At 39.6% G+C, this 18,060-nt stretch overlaps 1 long non-coding RNA gene across 1 annotated transcript; it reads right to left on the bottom strand.

Annotated features, from left to right (window-relative positions):
* Positions 1-2,837: 2,837 nt before the first annotated feature.
* On the bottom strand, positions 2,838-17,535 carry LOC100933040. Its single transcript, XR_147694.4, has 4 exons — positions 17,440-17,535; positions 13,703-14,209; positions 9,662-9,758; positions 2,838-3,845 (listed from the first exon to the last, which is right to left on the bottom strand). It is a non-coding gene; the product is annotated as an uncharacterized LOC100933040 (long non-coding RNA).
* Positions 17,536-18,060: the final 525 nt, after the last annotated feature.

Below are 18,060 nucleotides of genomic sequence, written 5' to 3'. Positions count from 1 at the left end.
CTGCTTTCCAGTCCTTCACATTACCAAAAGAAATGCCTCCTCCTTTCACTTTTCACATCCCTCATGAGGGAGCTGGGAGTGCGACAAGGTATTGCTTATATGTGGTACTCAGAACTGATGTCGCAGTCCACCGAGTAGCACAGGGAGTTGGACAAGCTGACCTCTCAAACTCCTTCCAACCCAAAGAGTTCCTATCTGTTTTGGCTTAATTTGAGAAGCTGTTATCCATACATTCACACCTACAGAAGGAATGGGATGGGGAGCATCAAAAAACAAATCAGCCAACCCCTTCCCAACGAGATAATCTTGTCCAAGGTGGGATTTTTCTTAACAATGAGGCAGTCTCTACTCTGAAGGACTTATGATGAAAAACACTATCCATACCCAGAGAAAAAACATTGTGTCTGACTTCAGATTGAAACACATTTAAAAAAAACTTTTTCTTCAGATTTTTTTCAAGGGAATTTTTCTTTCACAACATGACTTTTTTGGGAATGTTTTGTATAATTGCACATGTACCTTCTCAATGAGGGATGAGGGAGGGAGAAAGGGAGAGAATCTGGAACTCAAAGTTTTAAAAACAAATGTTAAAATTGTTTTACGTGTAACTGGAAAAATAAAAAATATATATGCATATATACAAAATAACATTTTCCATCCAAAAAAACCCTCAACAATATTGCTATTACTGTATTAAAAAACATAAGGCACTTATTTTTTCCATTCTAATAAGGAGGGTTCTATAGAGAAGGCACAACGTGAATATGGCTTAGATGTAGGAAGAGACTTAGAAAAAAATCTCTCAGATGGGTCTTGGGAAATGTGTGCCTCTGAATCTCCTTAAAACTTGGAGTTCACAAGATTTAGAGTCTAAATGGATCTTGAAGATAGTCTTCATTAGATCCCTTCATTTTGACAGGTGAGGCAACAGAGGCTTGGGCTGAGACTCAAAATCACACTCTCAGTAAAAGTAACCAAGTATGGTGCAATGGATAGTGCACTAGTTCTGAAATCAGGAGGACTTGAGTTCAAATTTGACCTCAGACAATTAACACTTACTTAGCTGTATGATCCTGGGCAAGTCATTTAATCCCAATTTCTTAAAAAATAAATAAGTAGTCAAGCAACCAGGATTTGAATCCAAGTCATAGATTTGTAGATGTAGAGTTGGAAGAGATCTTAAAGGCTACCAACTTCCTCATTTTATAGCTAAGGAAACTCAGAAGATTTACTTAGAATCCCACAACAATTAAGGCTCTGAAGCCCAACACTCTCCATTATACCATCTGGTGCCTCCAAGTCATCTGGACCCAAATCTTGGGTTCTTTCAGCCATAACAACTTGCCTTATCCAGGCCCACCATGAGATGGAGAGGAGCAAATTGCTAACTAGAACAAGAGAACACCAAAGACGAAAGTTCCATGGGTCTTCAGCAAGGAGATCTCCCACCCTTCTTAGCCAATGTTGGAAAAATGTCCAAACGGCTGTGTCCTCTGGTGTTCACCACACCTCCAGAAGTGTCTTTTAAGGTCAAATAAAATAATCCGCTGATAATATCCCAAAATATTAATGAATTCCAAATTCGGAGCCCCAGACTTTGGATTTGAGCTGGATTAAAGTTTACAGCTTTATGTTTTACAAAAAAATGGTTTTTTTGATCACTGTTCAGTCATGTTCAACTCTTCATAACCCCAATTGTAGTTTTCCTAGCAAAGATACTGTAGTGGTTTGCCATTTCTTTCTCCAGTTCACTTTACAGATGGTAAACTGAAGCAAACAGGGTGCATTGACTTGCATAGGATCACACAGCTAATATGTGGCTGATGTCACATTTGAACTCAGGTCTTTCTGACTCCAAAACTGACTCCACTACATCGTCTAGCTGCCTGACCCATAGCAAGAGTTTACTGAGAGAATAAAAGGAGATTACATATGTACAGTGTTCTGCAAGCCATAAAGTGCTAGATAAATGCCAATTATTATCATTATTTTCATAAAACTATGCTGCTTTTGAGGCAGGTATATAAAGCAGTGAATGGAGCACTGGATCTAGAATCAGGAAGAATTGAGTTCAAATTGCATGACTTTGGCAAGTCATTTAAATCTTTATCTGCCTCAGTTCCATCATCTGTAAAATGGGAATAATACTAGCATTTACCAAGATGGTTGTTAAGGACACTGAGATGATATATGTACTTTATAAATCTTAAAGGGCTATTTAAATATCAACTGTTATAGCTTTAAAAATAAGGAAATCTACAATTCAGCCTGACTCTTTCCCACTCCTCTTAGAATCGGAAAGGATGTTAAAAGCCTCTGATTCCAATCATCTCATTGTACAGATGAGGAAACTGAGGCACAGAAGTAAAGGGATGTGCCTAAGGTGACCCAGCAAATTCAGGGTCCTCTCTATCATCCCAGAGGACTTCGAAAGGAAGCCTTAGAGCAGGCATGGGCCTGCACCTGTGCCTTCATTGGTGGAAGGAGAAGCTCCCAGTGAGGAATTTCTGTTACAGAATGGGCACCTTAGTGTCTGGGAGACTTCATTTTAGTGTCCCCAGAGTCTATGAGTGAAGTGACTTGCCTAATGTCACATGACAAGAAAATTATACCTTAGGGATCTCAGAAACTGTCTAGTTCAACCCCTTAATTTTGCAAATAAGGAAACTGAGGCCCCAAGAAATGACCTCATCTTTCAAATATCTGGATTTGATAGTAGGTGCCCCTGACTTCTAATCAAGAAATTCTTTCCCACCTTCCTCTCTTAAAAGTTCCTGGAGATCAAGACCCTTTCTTTTGATCAATTGTCTTTTATAAAGTAGCTATGATTGGCACATAGTAGGTGCATAATAAATGCTTGTGGATTTGAGTTTAATTAAAGGAGGAACCATCACTTGACTGCTAGGGCTCTTTCCTAAGCATGAACAGCTGACAAGGCACCACATCAGGAACTCAGGCAATCAGAATTTCCAGACTTCTGCTCTGTCCCCATGCCCTTGTGCTCCACTCCAAGCCCCTAGGCTTAGCCGTCACCAAACCCCTCCGTGAATGTCCGAGAACTTAGAGATGGTTCTTATTATAACCAGGAAGTTTTAAAGCATGTGGGTGGATTGGAATGTTGATTTGTGTAACAGTATTACTGAGACAAAATAGCAGCCCCCCTTTTTCCCTCCCCCCATTAAATGTGCTTTGCTGGTTTCGGAAAAAAGCCAAATGGCCAATTGGACAGATGGGAGCCTTTCCCATACCTGTGGGATGCCTTCAAGGAGACCCCTGAGTCTGAGTTCCTATATTCTCCATGGATCAGCAGTGAGATTCCCCCCCTGCAAACTTTGGCACCCCTTTGCTTTTTCATAACAAGCCGACTAATTACCCTTCCCCTGTTAATGAAGCACTCTAGACTTCGTAAACCAAGTCCTATACCCAAGGCCAACATATGAATCTATTCCATTATGTTGGAGGTCATTCTCTGCTTCTTGGCCACCCCGAACCTAGCTTCTCGCTCTCCAGAAGAGGCTGAAAATCCATGCACTTGGCAGCTAGTATGATGGACATTCCTCTCTGTGGCTTCTGAAGTCTGCAAGGTGGGAGGAAAAAAGGGAAAGAAAGATTTCCCATTCTTCTCTGAGTCGCAGAAGAGACACACTGGCAAAGGATCCTTCTATGGAGCAAGAAGGAGGAGAGGAGTTTGGGTTACAGGTGGGCAGAAGACTTCAGATGTTCAGAAGAAGAGACAGCTTCAGCTTCAAGCATCCCAATCATAAGACACCACTCCAGATGTTACTGCTTCCTTCTTCCTTTGGTATCCAGTAGCACCCTCTGCCACCCATCACTGGTGCAAAGAACTGCAGCAACAGAAAGCATAACATCTCATTAGAACAGGGTATCGTAGAAATTTGGGAAGAAAACAATTAGTATAAGGTCTTCGGACCAACTCAGTCTCTCAGTATGAATGCAGTGAAGTGAGTATTGGATATGAAATTGGGGATGTGGATTTAAATACTAGCACTGTCAGGAAAGATCGCCTTGATATTGGACATGTCCCTTTAACACTAACATGAGCCCTTTACTGAGATTCAGTTTTTTAATCTGTAAAACAAAATGATTGATCCATGAAACTATGTCTAGATAATCTTTAAAGTATCTTTCCAGATTTAACATGAATACAATTGTTAAGTGAAATAGGCAGAACCAAGAGATCGTTGTACACAATAACAACAAGATTTTATAATGATCAACTGTGATGGACTTGGCTCTTTTCAGCAATGAAATGATTCAAAGCAATTCCAATAGACTTGGGATGAAAAATGCCATCTACATCCAGAGAGAAAACTATGGAGACTAAATGTGGATCAAAGCATAGTCTTTTCATTTTTTTATTGTTGTTTGTTTGGTTTTTCTTTCCCTTTTTTTGTTTTTTCTTTTGATGTGGTTTTTTTGTGCAACATGACAAATATGGAAATGTTTAGAAGAATTACATATGTTTAATCTGTATCATATTGCTTGCTGTCACAGGGAGAGGGAAGAAAGGGAAAAAAAATTGGAACACAAGGTTTTGCAAAGGTGAATGTTGAAAACGATCCTTGCATGTATTCAGAAAAAATAAAATACTATTAAAAATAATAAAGTGTCTTTCCAGCTCTAGAATTCCAAGTAGGACAATCAGAACAAGAGTTGATGGTTCACATTTATCCAGCTCTATACAGTAACAATAGGCTCTGATGATCTTCACAAAATCTCAGGGAAAGAGCTAATCAAAGTATCCCCCATTTTACAGAAGAGGAAAATGAAGTTTGGAAAGGCTAAGTAATTTGCCCAGAGAAACTGAGGCTTGGAGAAGCTAAATAATTTGATCAAAGTCAAATTATCTAATAAGTAGCAGATTTAAAACTCAGCTTTCAACAATGGAAAGAGCATTGATTCAAAAGTCAGAAGTACTCTCTATTCATGGTATCATAGATTTAGAGCTAGAAAATATTTTAGAAGCTATTGATTTCAATCCTTTCATTTTACAGATGAGAAGACAGAGGCCCAGAAAGGTGGAGTGATTTGCCTAGGGTCATAAGCTAGTAAGTGCTCTGTTGGGTAGGAGTTGAACTCAGGTCTCACTAGCTCCAAGCTCAGAATTCTATCTGCTATGCCACTTAAGCCAAGCCATTTCTCTCTCACTTCTCTCATAAAATATAGGGCTCGAGGGGTTGAGCCATGTCAAAAGCCAATGCCTATAACACCAAGGTAGGACTTGCCTCCAGATTCAAAATGTTTTTTCTGAAGTGACAATGTCCTCTTCTGGATTGTCCAGCACTACCTGCCCTTGCTTGGCATCATCTCTGCCAATAATCCCTGTGTGATGGGGTAGGGAGAGCCAAGTCCTTGCTCTGGCACTGACTAGCCATCTGACCATATTTATGTCCCTTTCCCCTTTCTGGGTCTCGAGGTTCCTCATCAGCTGAAGGGAGACGATAATATTTTCACTGTCTATTTCATGGGATCACTGTAAGTGATAGAAATGAACATTATTGATTTTGTAATTAAATGACAGAACCAGGAAGACCCACTTTCAAGTCTTGCCTTTAATACATGCTGACTAGGCGCGGGAAGTCACTTAATCTCTCAGCACACTAAGTAACTCTTTAAATTGAGAAGATTGTATAGTATGAGACTATTAAGTATGAGAAGGTGTCCTCTGCATGAGTAGAAGGAGATTCTTCACTTAGGAGTTCCTCATATCAATGAAATCTCAACTCTGGTCCTATACCATTCCCTTGTTAAGAGTTGTCCTGACATCTAGCTTCATTGCTCCTATAAGCACCATTCTCTAGGAACAAGGGGTTGTCAGGGCAGCAATTGAGTCGGTTGAGGGGCCCCTTCCCTCTCAGATTCATTAGCAGTCCCCCATGTTGGAGTGGAGCCAAGATAGCAGAGGAAGGGCAGCACCTCAGCTGAACTCTCCCAACATTTTCTTCCAAATAATTTTAAAAGAACTTCTCAATCCAAATTTTGGAACAGCAGAACCAATAAAAGTTCAGAGTGAGACATTATTCTAGCCCAAGATGACTTAGGAGGTTGGCAGGAGAGCGTGTGACACTGTGGTGGGGACCAATCTGGCACACACACAATGCCTTAGAGGCAGCCACAACAGGAACAGCAGCAGTAGCAGCTTTGGGAGCTCTCAACCTAAAGACAGGAAGGGGATCGGACAACAAAGGGAACCCTTTGCTGACACTGGGTGCAGCACCAACCATCAACTTTATTGTCTATGTGTACTTTTTTTTACAAGCATGTATTTTTATTGAAGTTTTTTTTTAATTTTCAAAACATATATGCAAGGATAACTTTTCAACATTGGCCCTTGAAAAATCTTGTGTTCCAATTTCCTCTCCTTTCCCTCCACCATCTCCCCTAGATGGCATGTAATTCAGTATATGTTTGAACATGGTATGTTAAATACAATATAGGCACACTATACAAACTTCTGCATTGTAGTTCTAGGGTGGAGAGGAATCTTTCTGTTTCGTCACAAGGGAGGAGAGGCCCTGATCACAGTTCTAGGGCAGAAAGGAGCACTAGAACTTTGGGCTGTAGAACGAGAGATCTGGTCCCAGTTCTGAGGCTAAGAGGTATGTTAGGGTTTGTGGATACAGGGAAATAAGGGCCCTTCCTAGGTAAAGACCAGAGCACAGACCAGAAGACCAGATCTCTTCAGATCACACCTTGTAAGCACTGAAAACTAGCAAATTCCTAGAACTAACATAGAAAATAGTAACTAAATTAAGACACCTCTGAGGTATCACTTCACACTTCTCAGATTGGTTAAGATGACAGAAAAAGATAATGATGATGTTGTCATCATAAAAAGATATCATCATAAAAAATAAAAGATAATGTTGAAGGGGATGTGGGAAAACTGGGACACTATGCACTGTTGGTGGAGTTGTGAACTGATCCAACTATTCTGGAGAGCAATTTGGAACTATACTCAAAGGGTTGTCAAACTGTGCATACTCCTTGGTCTAACAGTGTTTCTATTGGGTCTGCATCCCAAAGAGGTCATAAAAAAGGGAAAAGGACATTCTATGGTATAAAAATCCTTCTCAGCTTTAAAATTCTGAAATTCCAGCAGTGTCTCTACTGGGCTTATATCCCAAAGAGATCTTAAAAGAGGGAAGGGACCCACATATGCAAAAATGTTTGTAGCAGCCCTTTTTGTAGTGGCAAGGAACTAGAAATTGAGTAAATTTGATTGATGCCCATCAGTTGGAGAATGGCTGAATAAGTTATGGCATATTAATATTATGGAATATTATTGATCTATAAGAAACGACCAGCAGGATGATTTCAGAGAGGCCTGGAGAGACCTACATGAACTGATGCTACATGAAATGAGTAGAACCAGGAGGTCATTGTTCATGGCAACAAGAAGATTATACGATGATCAATTCTGATGGATATAGCTCAATGAGGTGATTGGGGTTAATTCTAATAGACTTGGGATGAGAGGGCCATCTGAATCCAGAGAGAGGACTGTGGGGATTGAGTATAGATCGCAATATAGTATTTTTAACCTTTTTGTTGTTGTTTGCTTGCTTTTTATTCTTTCTCATTTTTTGATCTGATTTTTCTTGTGCAGCATGATAAATGTGGAAATACGTATAGAAGAATTGCACATGTTTAACATATATTGGATTATTTGCTGTCTAGCGGAGGGAGTGGAGGGAAGAGAGAGAAAAAAATGTGAAATACAAGATTTTCCAAGGGTGAATGTTGAAAACTATCTTTGCATATATTTTGAAACTAAAAGGCTATTTTTTTTATTTAATAGCCTTTTATTTACAGGATATATACATGGGTAACTTCACAGCATTAACAATTGCCAAACCTCTTGTTCCAATTTTTCACCTCTTACTCCCCCCCACCCCCTCCACTAAATGGCAGGATGACCAGTAGATGTTAAATATATTAAAATATAACTTAGATACACAATAAGTATACATGACCAAAACATTATTTTGCTGTACAAAAAGAATCAGACTCTGAATTATTGTACAATTAGCTTGTGAAGGAAATCAAAGATGCAGGTGTGCATAAATATAGGGATTGGGAATTCAATGTAATGGTTTTTAGTCATCTCCCAGAGTTCTTTTTCTGGGTATAGCTAGTTCAGTTCATTACTGCTCCATTAGAAATGATTTGGTTGATCTCGTTGCTGAGGATGGCCTGATCCATCAGAACTGGTCATCATCTAGTATTGTTGTTGAAGTATATAATGATCTCCTGGTCCTGCTCATTTCACTCAGCATCAGTTCGTGTAAGTCTCTCCAGGCCTTTCTGAAATCATCCTGTTGGTCATTTCTTACAGAACAGTAATATTCCATAATTTTCATATACCACAATTTATTCAGCCATTCTCCAACTGATGGACAGAAAGTACAAAAGCTCACAGAAGAAAATAATTCCTTAAATATTAAAATTGAGCAAATGGATATTAGTAATTCTGTTAGACATCAAGAAACAATAAAACAAAGTCAAAAGAAAGGAAAAAATAGAAGAAAACATGAACTATCTCATCAGGAAAAAAAAACACAAGTTACCTGGAAAATTAATCAAGAAGAACTAATTTAAGAATTACTGGACCACCTAAAAGCTATGATCAAAAAGAGCCTAGATATTATATTTCAAGACACTATCCTGCGATTTTACATCCAAAGAGTAAGATTAGAATTGAAGGAATACACCAATCACCTCCTGAAAAAGATCCCAAAATGAAAAATCCCAGGAATGTTATAACCAAATTTCATAGTTCCCAGGTTAAGGAGAAAATATTGAAAGCAGCCAGAAAGAAACAATTCAAATACTGTGGAGCCACAGTCAGGTTTAGAACTATCTGAACTGAAGCAAAGTGAAATGAACAGAACCAAGAGATCATTGCACATGGTAACAGCAACATTGTAATGATCAACTGTTCCAACAGTTGATCTCCTGGGGGTGGCAGATATGCCAACAGTCCAAAGAAAGACTTGGGTGTTCTTATCAATACAATGATCCAAGATAATTCCAAAGGACTCATGAGTTTAAGAAATGCTCTCATCCTCTAGAGAGAAAGAACTTAGGAACACTGGGTAAAAATTATAGTATAATTTTATTCTTTTATTTTTTCCTTGCTTTTTTGTGATATGGTTAATACAGAAATATGTTTTGCGAGATTTCACATGTATAATTGATATCATATTGCTTGCTTTCTCAGTGGATAAGGGAGGGGGCAGGAAGGAGGAAGAGAATTTGAAACTCAATTTTTAAAAAAAGAATGTTAAAAATAAATAAGTTATAAACTAAAAAAGAGAAGTTCCACACATACTGTCAGACTCAGTTAATATGTTGGTTTGTTTAGCTGAACTATTTTTTCCCCTTTCTTTCTTTTACTTGTTAGAAGGGTTCATTTGCTAGGTCAAGGAGTAGGAGGAATAAATTAGGAAATTAAGGTGAAAACAAAATATATTATTAATTCTTTAAAACTTTTTAAAAAATCTTCCTATCAATACACCACAAATATCCTGAGATTTCACCCCTAAACTTCCATAACAACTAACAGTGTCCCTTCCACCTCTTACTTACACATCATACTGTGATCCTGATTTTGGGTCTGACCATGCCATAGACTCACCGTGGCCACTGGCCAAGCCCCAGTCCTTTCTTTCTCTCTTTCTTTCTCTGTGACTCATGTTCACTTTCTTCTCAGGCCCGAGATCAGAGATCCTGAACTGGAAAGAACAACAGCAAGAGATCAATTAATCCATCTCTCTGGACCCAGAGGTACTGTAGGTAAATAGTCTATCCATTTCATAGACTCGAAAGAACTGATTTTGGGGCTGCAAGGTCATCTGGTCCACCCTCTCCCCTCCCCTTTTACAGAGGGGGAAACTGAGGCCTGTTGGCTTACCCATGATCACACTTGTGTTGCTGTTGTAAATACGGAGCCAAGGCTCAGACCCAAAATCGGGATCATTGGTGAAGAGTAGACCTCAGAGACTATCGAGTTCAACCTCCATTTTACAGATGGAGAAACCAGGGAAGTAGGGCATCAAAGCCAGGGTCAGAGGTGGGATTTGAACTCAGCTCCCTGGAAACACGTTCCATATTTCTCAACCTTGAAAAATCTTCCTGTCTGAATTCCATCTTCTCTGTTCCAGTTGATGGAGGGCCGGCCTTGGAATCAGGAAGATGGAGGCAAGGCAAGGTGGACAGTCAAAAGAGCATGGTTCAGGGACCTGGGTTCAAATCTTGCTCCTGGTGCTTACTGCCTATAAACCTTGAGCAAGCCATTTAATCTCTGTGGGCCTCAGTTCCTTTATCTGTTAAATGAATGGACTCAATGGCCTCCAAAGTTTCTATAGCTAGGATCCCACAGATAACTGAATTCAAGTCCTGTCTTTGAGACATTAGATGGGCAAATCCTTTAACCTTTAAATTCCTAAAGCAATTCTATAAGACTTTAAATCAAGGAAAAGTTGTTCTGGCTTGGTGTCCGGAATTTCCATGCTAGAAGTTCCCTACAACAAAACAAAAGAACGAAACAAAACAAAAACCCTACAGATCCAGACCAAAAGCAGCTTTTTTAAAGATGAAAACTCCAAGGGGATCTCAAACCTTCTCACATTCCCCCGGATCCACCATGATCTGGCATTCTCCTACTCCTCTCCCCAAAGGGAATTTGCCATCCCCACATGCCATTCAGAGGAGGCAGGTTTCGGTGGGAGGATACCTTGGGGTGGGGCTCACAAAGGCGGAATTGTCTAGGACTTCTTCTCCACCAGCCAGACAGGATGCCCCCCCCCCCTCTTCCCACCCTGCTGCCACAGGTCTGAGCATCAAAGCCAGGAGTATCAAAGCTTCACGCCGCTGGACCACAAGGGAGCCCAGCCCATTCTCTGGAGCCAAGGAAAGTGATTGTTCCTTTCAGAGATGGGAGGAAAGGGTAGTGTGAATTAGGAGCCAGGCCCCCAGGAGGTTAATCAATTAACAGGCCATAAGTACTGGAAGGGGACAGACACAACACAAGGAGAAATAATATAAAGAAAATGACAATTATAAGTACTTCCTAAATTCTGGAAGGGACTGCCCTTTGTGGGACCATCTACCCAAAGCATCATACAGCTGGAACTGGAAGGGTCCCTCAGAGGTCGAAGGAGTCAAGCTTCTCCTCCTTTTACAGATGATGATATCAAGTGTCCAGGAGGGGAAAGGGTCTCTTAGTCAGCCACACAATTAATAAGGGGCAGTCATGATTCGAAATCAGGTTTGGGGGATCTTTAGTCCCTACAAGAATATGTCCACTCTACCATACCTGGAGCCCAAGGCTGCTTATCCCTGGTAGTAAGACCCAGAACTATTCCCTCCAACTATAAATCCATGATCTAAGAACATGTAGTTATGAGCCAGTCACAACATCCCTGTGCTCCTTGAGGAAATGTTCTGAGACCATGAGTTGCAGATAGGGGAGCTATTATGTTCCCAACAAGAGAAACTGAGTCAGGATTGCAGGGGCTAGGAAGTAGCTAGTATGAACACCATATTGTCTTGGTTTCTTGGCTAGACTTTATCTTGTTCACAAGAATATCTAGACATAGACATCTTTTGCTGTGAAACATGTTTTCTTATTAGTATTCTCTTCTATTTCACAAATGTACCATTTTATGTATGTGTGTGTATCTGTCTCTGCGTGTCTCTCTCTGTCTCTTTCTGTCTCTGTCTTTCTCTTTCTTTCTCTTTCTCACACACATAAATCAATATGGGCAAAACAACATTTTACAGACAAGGTAATAAGTGCAAGGTAAGAAATTCATGATAAGCAAGAGATTATTTGGGGAAGGCATGGGTTCGGCAGGGAAATGAATGGTCACCTCAAGGCCCAAGGTCAGATGTTTCCAGCCCCCAAGAGAGGATAGAAGGTCATTGTGTCCCTATAATTAAATGTCTCATTCTACACCTCTACCAGCAGTCAGGGAGAAGAGTTGACCATGTCTTGTCAACGAAGGGAAAAACTTGCTGGGAGTGGGCAGATGGATACCAAGCCAAGGCACCCATGGAAAAAAGGTGATAATTACTTGTGTAGAGAAGACAAAGTTTAGCCATACAACATTGCTGGAAATTAGACATACCACTGAGGTTCTCTAGAGAGAAAATATCATTTGGGAGCTATGAGCTAAGGAATGCTGGAAAGTCCTTAGTTCAGTTGGAATGGACGTTGGGAATGTGCAGGCCCTAACCCTGCTCTACTGTGGGAGTTTTTATGACTTCTCTTGGGATATCATTGGCCACTCAAGGAGCAAAACCTGTTTTCTGAGTGGAATAGGGAAAAGAGCACTGTATTGTGAGTCAGAATACCCAAGTTTAAGATCTCTGATATTTACTATGTAACAATGGATCAGTCATTTAATCTAAATCTCAGTTTACTCATCTGCAAAATGGAATTAATAAGGCTGACACCACCTACCTCCCAATAATTGGGAATATGAAGTCTCAGCCCAGATCCCTTCTCCAAGAAGCCTTTCTTGATCCACTTTAATGCAAGTGCCTTCTCTTGCTGTATCCAACTAATTCTATACTCCAAGCTATATAAGTATATAGCTTGTTTGTATATAGTTGTCTCTATCCACCCCCACTCACCATTAGATTATAAGATGCTTGTGAGCAAGGTCTGGTTTTTTTTTTTTAACTTTTTTTTGTAGTCTCAGCCTTCGTACAATGCTTGATACATAGTAGGCACTTAATAAATGCTTATTTTAGAAGCACAGAATCTTTAGACCTCCACTGATTTCATCTATCCATGGAAATAAGGATGGTGTAATGGAGGATTATCATGGGGGCAGCACTCATAGAGAAATACTAGGATCAGATGTTAATTTAAAGTCTCTAAATAAGACATTATCTTTTTCCATAGAAGGATGACTCAGTAAAGATAAGACCTATAATTGTCCTCCTGGTGTGCTGAGGAGTAATGCAGTGTGATTGCTGGAGCACTGAGTTAAAGAGTGCCTTTAGGACAAGAAAACTCTTGGATTATAACTGGAAAGTTCAAAGCAGATTTTAAGAAGATGCAAAACAAGTCTGGTAGAAACTAGATAATAGACCAGCATCTCACACCATACACTAAGAAAAAATCAACATGATTGCATGATTTAGATATAAAGGGTAATATCATAAGCAAATTATGGGAGTATGGACATTTTCATCTTTCAGATCTATGACTATGGGAGAATTTATGAACAGATAAGAAATGAGAAAAGGAATGAGAAAAGAAAGAGAAAGAAGAAATGATCACAGGATTTAAAATGGATGATTTTACTTGAATTAAATGTAAAAGTTTTTGCACAAACAAAACCAATGCAACAAAGATTAAAAGGAAAGCAGAAAACAAAGGTTTTTTGTACAACATGACAAATATGGAATTATATTTATAAGGATTGCACATATTCAGCCTATATCAGATTACTTGCTGTCTCAGGAAAGGGATAGATAAAGGGGAGAAAGAGAAAATTTTGGAACACAAAAGTCTTACAAAAATGAATGTTGAAAACTATATTTACGTGTATTTGGAAAAATAAAATACTATTGGAAAAAAAAGATGCAAAACAGACAGAAAGGCACAAAGGCCCTACAATCAATGCCAACTTCCTACCCACCCCATTCTACCCCCATAGCAAACCTCTTCTCTAATTCTTCCGTAGGTTGGTGCTGCTAGTTACATCCATGACTGAGCAGTGGCCTGCGACCTCATTTACATCCATGTCTGACTCCCGAGGTGTGACCTCAGTCGTATCAAACTTTAAGTAAAGGGTTGTGGGGTCGATGCTTTGTTCTATAACCATCAGTGAAGGCTGGGACGCAGAGGGTAGCAATATGGTGAAATGATTGTCTATGGGTTCTGTGGCTATATCCATGGCAGATGAGGAGGATGAAATATCGGTACTTAAATCCACTGCAGAACTAGGGCTGGAGATATAACAGCTGGAGGAACAGGTAGAGAGATCAGAAGGTATAGCCTTCAGAAGGTGTTCTAAGGGGTCACTCGTGACTTCCATTGCTGACTGGTAGTTGGTGAGGTCAAAGGCTACATTCCTTGATGAATGATGATCTGTGGGCTCTATAGTCACGACAACGGCTGGAGAGTGATCTGTATCATCAGAATTTAAGTCCATCACTAGGCGGCACTCTATGGAGTCAGAGAAATGATTATGATTTTTTCTCATTTTATTTTCTTTTTATTAAAGCTGCTTATCTTCAAAACATATGCACATATAGTTTTTAACATTCACCCTTACAAAACCTTGTGTCCCAGATTTCTTTTTTGACCTTTCCCTGTGGCAAGTAATCTTTAAACTTTAAATTTTCTTGTTTTCCTTTCTACTGAAGAAAAAAGGTCATTAGAGTCAGGTTATTTAACATTTAAACCTATTCTTCCATAAAAAACTATAATCCAAAATGGAGGGTTGGGGAAATGACAAGAAAATTCATAGAGATTTCTGGCCCGAAGAGTTGGGATGAAGGGAAAAATGGGTGAAAGAACCAACCGCCTCCAATCCTGCTTTGCCTGGTTCCCACTTAACCAGTTTAAATTAAGGGCTTAGTTTCTTTGTTTAAAAAAAAAAAAAGAAAAAGACCTCCTTCCCAAACCCCAAAGTATTTGGGAAAGCCTTTAACCCTTCTGGTTGGTCTTTCTAAAGCCTTCCTCCCTTTCCTTATAAAAATCCCTTTTCTTTCCCCACTTCTTTAAAAGGACCTTCCTTTTCTTCTTTCCCCCTCTCCTTTCCCTCTTTTCCCTTCCCTCCTCTTTCCTCCCTCCTTCTTCCCCCCCAACAACCTTCAATAGGGAAATTTTTAAATTTTCCTCCTCCCCCCCCCCTTCCCGGGCCCTCCTCCTCCCTTCCTTTTCCTTGGGTTCCCCCTTCCTAAGTTTTTTCCCCCTTTTTTTTTTTTTTCTTTTTCCCTTTTCTTATCCCCTTTTTTTTTTTTTTTCCTCCCCCGTTTTTCCCTTTCCCCCTCTTTTCTTTTTTCCCTTTCTTTTTCCCTCCTTTTGTTTTTTTTCTTTCCCTCCCTTTTTTTCCCTTCCCTTTTTTTTCTTTCCCTTTTTTTCCCTTTTTTTCCCTTTTCCTTTTTTTTCTTTCCCCTTTTTCCCTTCCCTTCCCTTTTCCTTTTTTTTTTTCCTTCCTTCCTTCCTTCCTCCCTCTTCACTCCTTTCCTCCCTCCCTTCCTTCCCTCCCACCTATATAAATATATACTATTCTACTATATTCCTATAGAAGTTAGTGTTATACTATATGCTATATTATTATAATATACTATATACTATACTATATTACTATGGATTAATTACTATAGAAATTTATATAAATAGCATATAAATATATTAAGTATGTTATATATAGTATATGTAATATAAGTATATTAATATATACTATAAACTATATTATATACTATAGCACAGTATTATTATATACTGTAGTACTATATAAATTATTAAACTATATACTATAGTATTTTATTATTATTTATATAATTAAGTTTAAATTTTATATAAATGTATGAAACATGTGAAAAGTAAAAAAAAAACAGACAGGAATAAGTAACAACAAAGATAGTAACGACAGATGTAAAAGACATAGATAGATGATAGGCAGAAAAGGGGAGACAAACAGATAAGTAGATAAATACAGACAGGACAGACATAGATAGGGAAAAAGAGAGAGGAAAAAGAAGAAGAGAGAAAAATTTTTCTTGTATAGAGGACCAGGAGGTGGAAGGCAGTATCATGACTTGTAAGTGAATTGGATTTAAGTGAGGGAGGGCAGTGCAGTCACCGGCCTTACTCTTTCCTCTGGAGCCATCTAGGTTCAGTGGCAAATTTGGAAAGACTAGAGATGCTTCAGATGTAGTGAAAGACCTTGACCTTTTAGAGTCAAGGAATTTTGTGTTAAGACTGGTAAGAAATGAGAAAAGAAGTTTTTTTACCTTTCCAAAAAAAAATCAATTAAGGGAAGACCCTTGTTTTAGCCAAAAAGAAAATTTAAATTTGGTAAAAGAAAAATGAAAAATGAGGTTGGACTAGGACTTATTTTGGCTATTAGAATGTGATTTGGATTTATATGAAATTAAAAAAAATACTTTTAATTTTATAGGTTTAATTAAAAAATTTTATTTTTTTGGGAGAAACCCCAAATAATTGGACAGAGGGAAGGGAAGAGGAAGGAAGGAAGGAAAGGAGGAAGGAAGGAAGGGAGGAAAGAAGGAAGAAAGGAAGGAAGAAAAGGAAGGAAAGAAGGAAGAGGAAGGAAGGAAGGAAGGAAGCAAGGAAGGAAGGAAGGAAAGAGGGAGGGATGAGAGAAGAAATGAAAGAAGGGAGGGAGGGAGGAAGAAGGAAGGAAGGAAGGAAGGAAGGGAAGGAAGAGGAGGGAGAAAAGAAAGAAAAAGAAGGGAGGGAGGAAGGAAGGAAGGAAAAGGGGGGGAATGAAGGGAAAAGGAAAAAAGGAAGGGGGGAAGGAAGGAAGGAAGGAAGGGGGAAGGAAGGAAGGAAGGAAGGAAGGAAAGGAAGAGGAAGGGAAGGGGAAGGAAAAGGAAGGGAAGGGAAGGGGAAGGGAAATGAAAGGGAAGGAGGGGGGGGAAAAAGGAAGGAAGAAGGAAGGAAGGAAGGAAGGAAGGAAGAGAGGAAGGGAGCTGCATTAGCCAACAAAACAGCTTTACCCATTCACAAGTCTTACTCACAATTGCACTGTTTTTTTCTTTTTTGTTTCCAAAGATCATCATTGGAAATGTTCAGACTTTCAAGGATTTGGGTTTAGGAGGCATCTGGCAATTACTCAATTTCCTGACCCCAAGTCCAGGGCCACCCCACAGAAACTTTTTAGGCAACCAAATTCTGGAAGTAAAATCTTAAAAAATTCTGGGCAATTGACTAATTCTTTAAAATTGTTTAGAAGAATAGGAGCCAACCTGGAGAAAAAGGGTCCCCCTCCTTGGGGAACTGAAAAACCGTTTCTTGGCCAGGGAGTAGAAAGCAGGGGACCCCACCCCAAAGGGTTTATAAAGAAGGAGGGGGAATAACTTTATTCCGCCTGGATTATAACAAATTTTAATACCCTATCCCCAAAATCTAGAAGGGCTTAGCTTTGAGCTGGGGTCCCAGGGCTGGAAGTCACCCCCTGGGGGACCGAGACCAGAACCCAATCAATAACGGCTCTCCAGCCCTGATGCAAAAGGGGCCCCAGGGGAGATTGGAAGCTTTATTACACTTCCACTCTTTGAGGATCAGAAAAGGAGGGGTAATTCTACAAATTTTAATTCTAACAGCAACTTCTAGCCCAGATTCTTATAACTAAATTTTAATTCTAACATCAATTTCTAGCCCAGATTTGAACTCTACGAAGTGGCCAGCCTGCCAGTACTCACCAGCTGTGGCAAGCCCCTAGGGGCTCCTAGAGCCCCCCGGGGATGTCTGACCCCCTGTGAGCCTTGGACAGTTCCTAAAGGTGAGCACTTAGCTGGAGTTAGACATTCCTCAATCAGTCAGCTCTCTGTGACCTCTCTCCTCTGTGATCTCATTTAGAATGTAAAGGGATCCTCAGAACAGAGAATTTAGAGACAAAAGGGGCTTTTTGAGACTATCTGGTCCAAATCCCTCATTTAGCAGATGAAGATATCAATGAAAAAACGATGGGGTCTGCGTTTAGCTCCTAACTCGGCTATTTTCCATCTGTATGACTTAAACAAGTCACCTACCTCAACAGGCCTCAATTTGTTTCTCTGTAAAAAAAAAAAAATTAAAATATAAAAAAGAGTAGTTTCTTCCACCTGATGCTATGAACCTGAGGCTCAGGAAGGTCCAGGGATTCACCACATAGCTCACAGTTGGTAGAGAAGTTATGTCCCCTGTCTTCTCCTCTGCTTTCTCAGCCAACTTACTTCTCCTCATGATCCAGCATAAAATAGCAATAATAGGCTGATCTTTCCTGTCAACCTCAAATAAAAACCCTATTTTGTAGAAAATTTAGATCCAAAGAGGTTGTTAAC

The sequence above is a fragment of the Sarcophilus harrisii genome, chromosome 3, assembly GCF_902635505.1.
Source record: "Sarcophilus harrisii chromosome 3, mSarHar1.11, whole genome shotgun sequence".
NCBI lineage: Eukaryota > Metazoa > Chordata > Mammalia > Dasyuromorphia > Dasyuridae > Sarcophilus > Sarcophilus harrisii.
The sequence above is the reverse complement of the archived record's forward strand: the minus strand, read 5'-3'. Positions and strand labels throughout refer to the sequence as shown.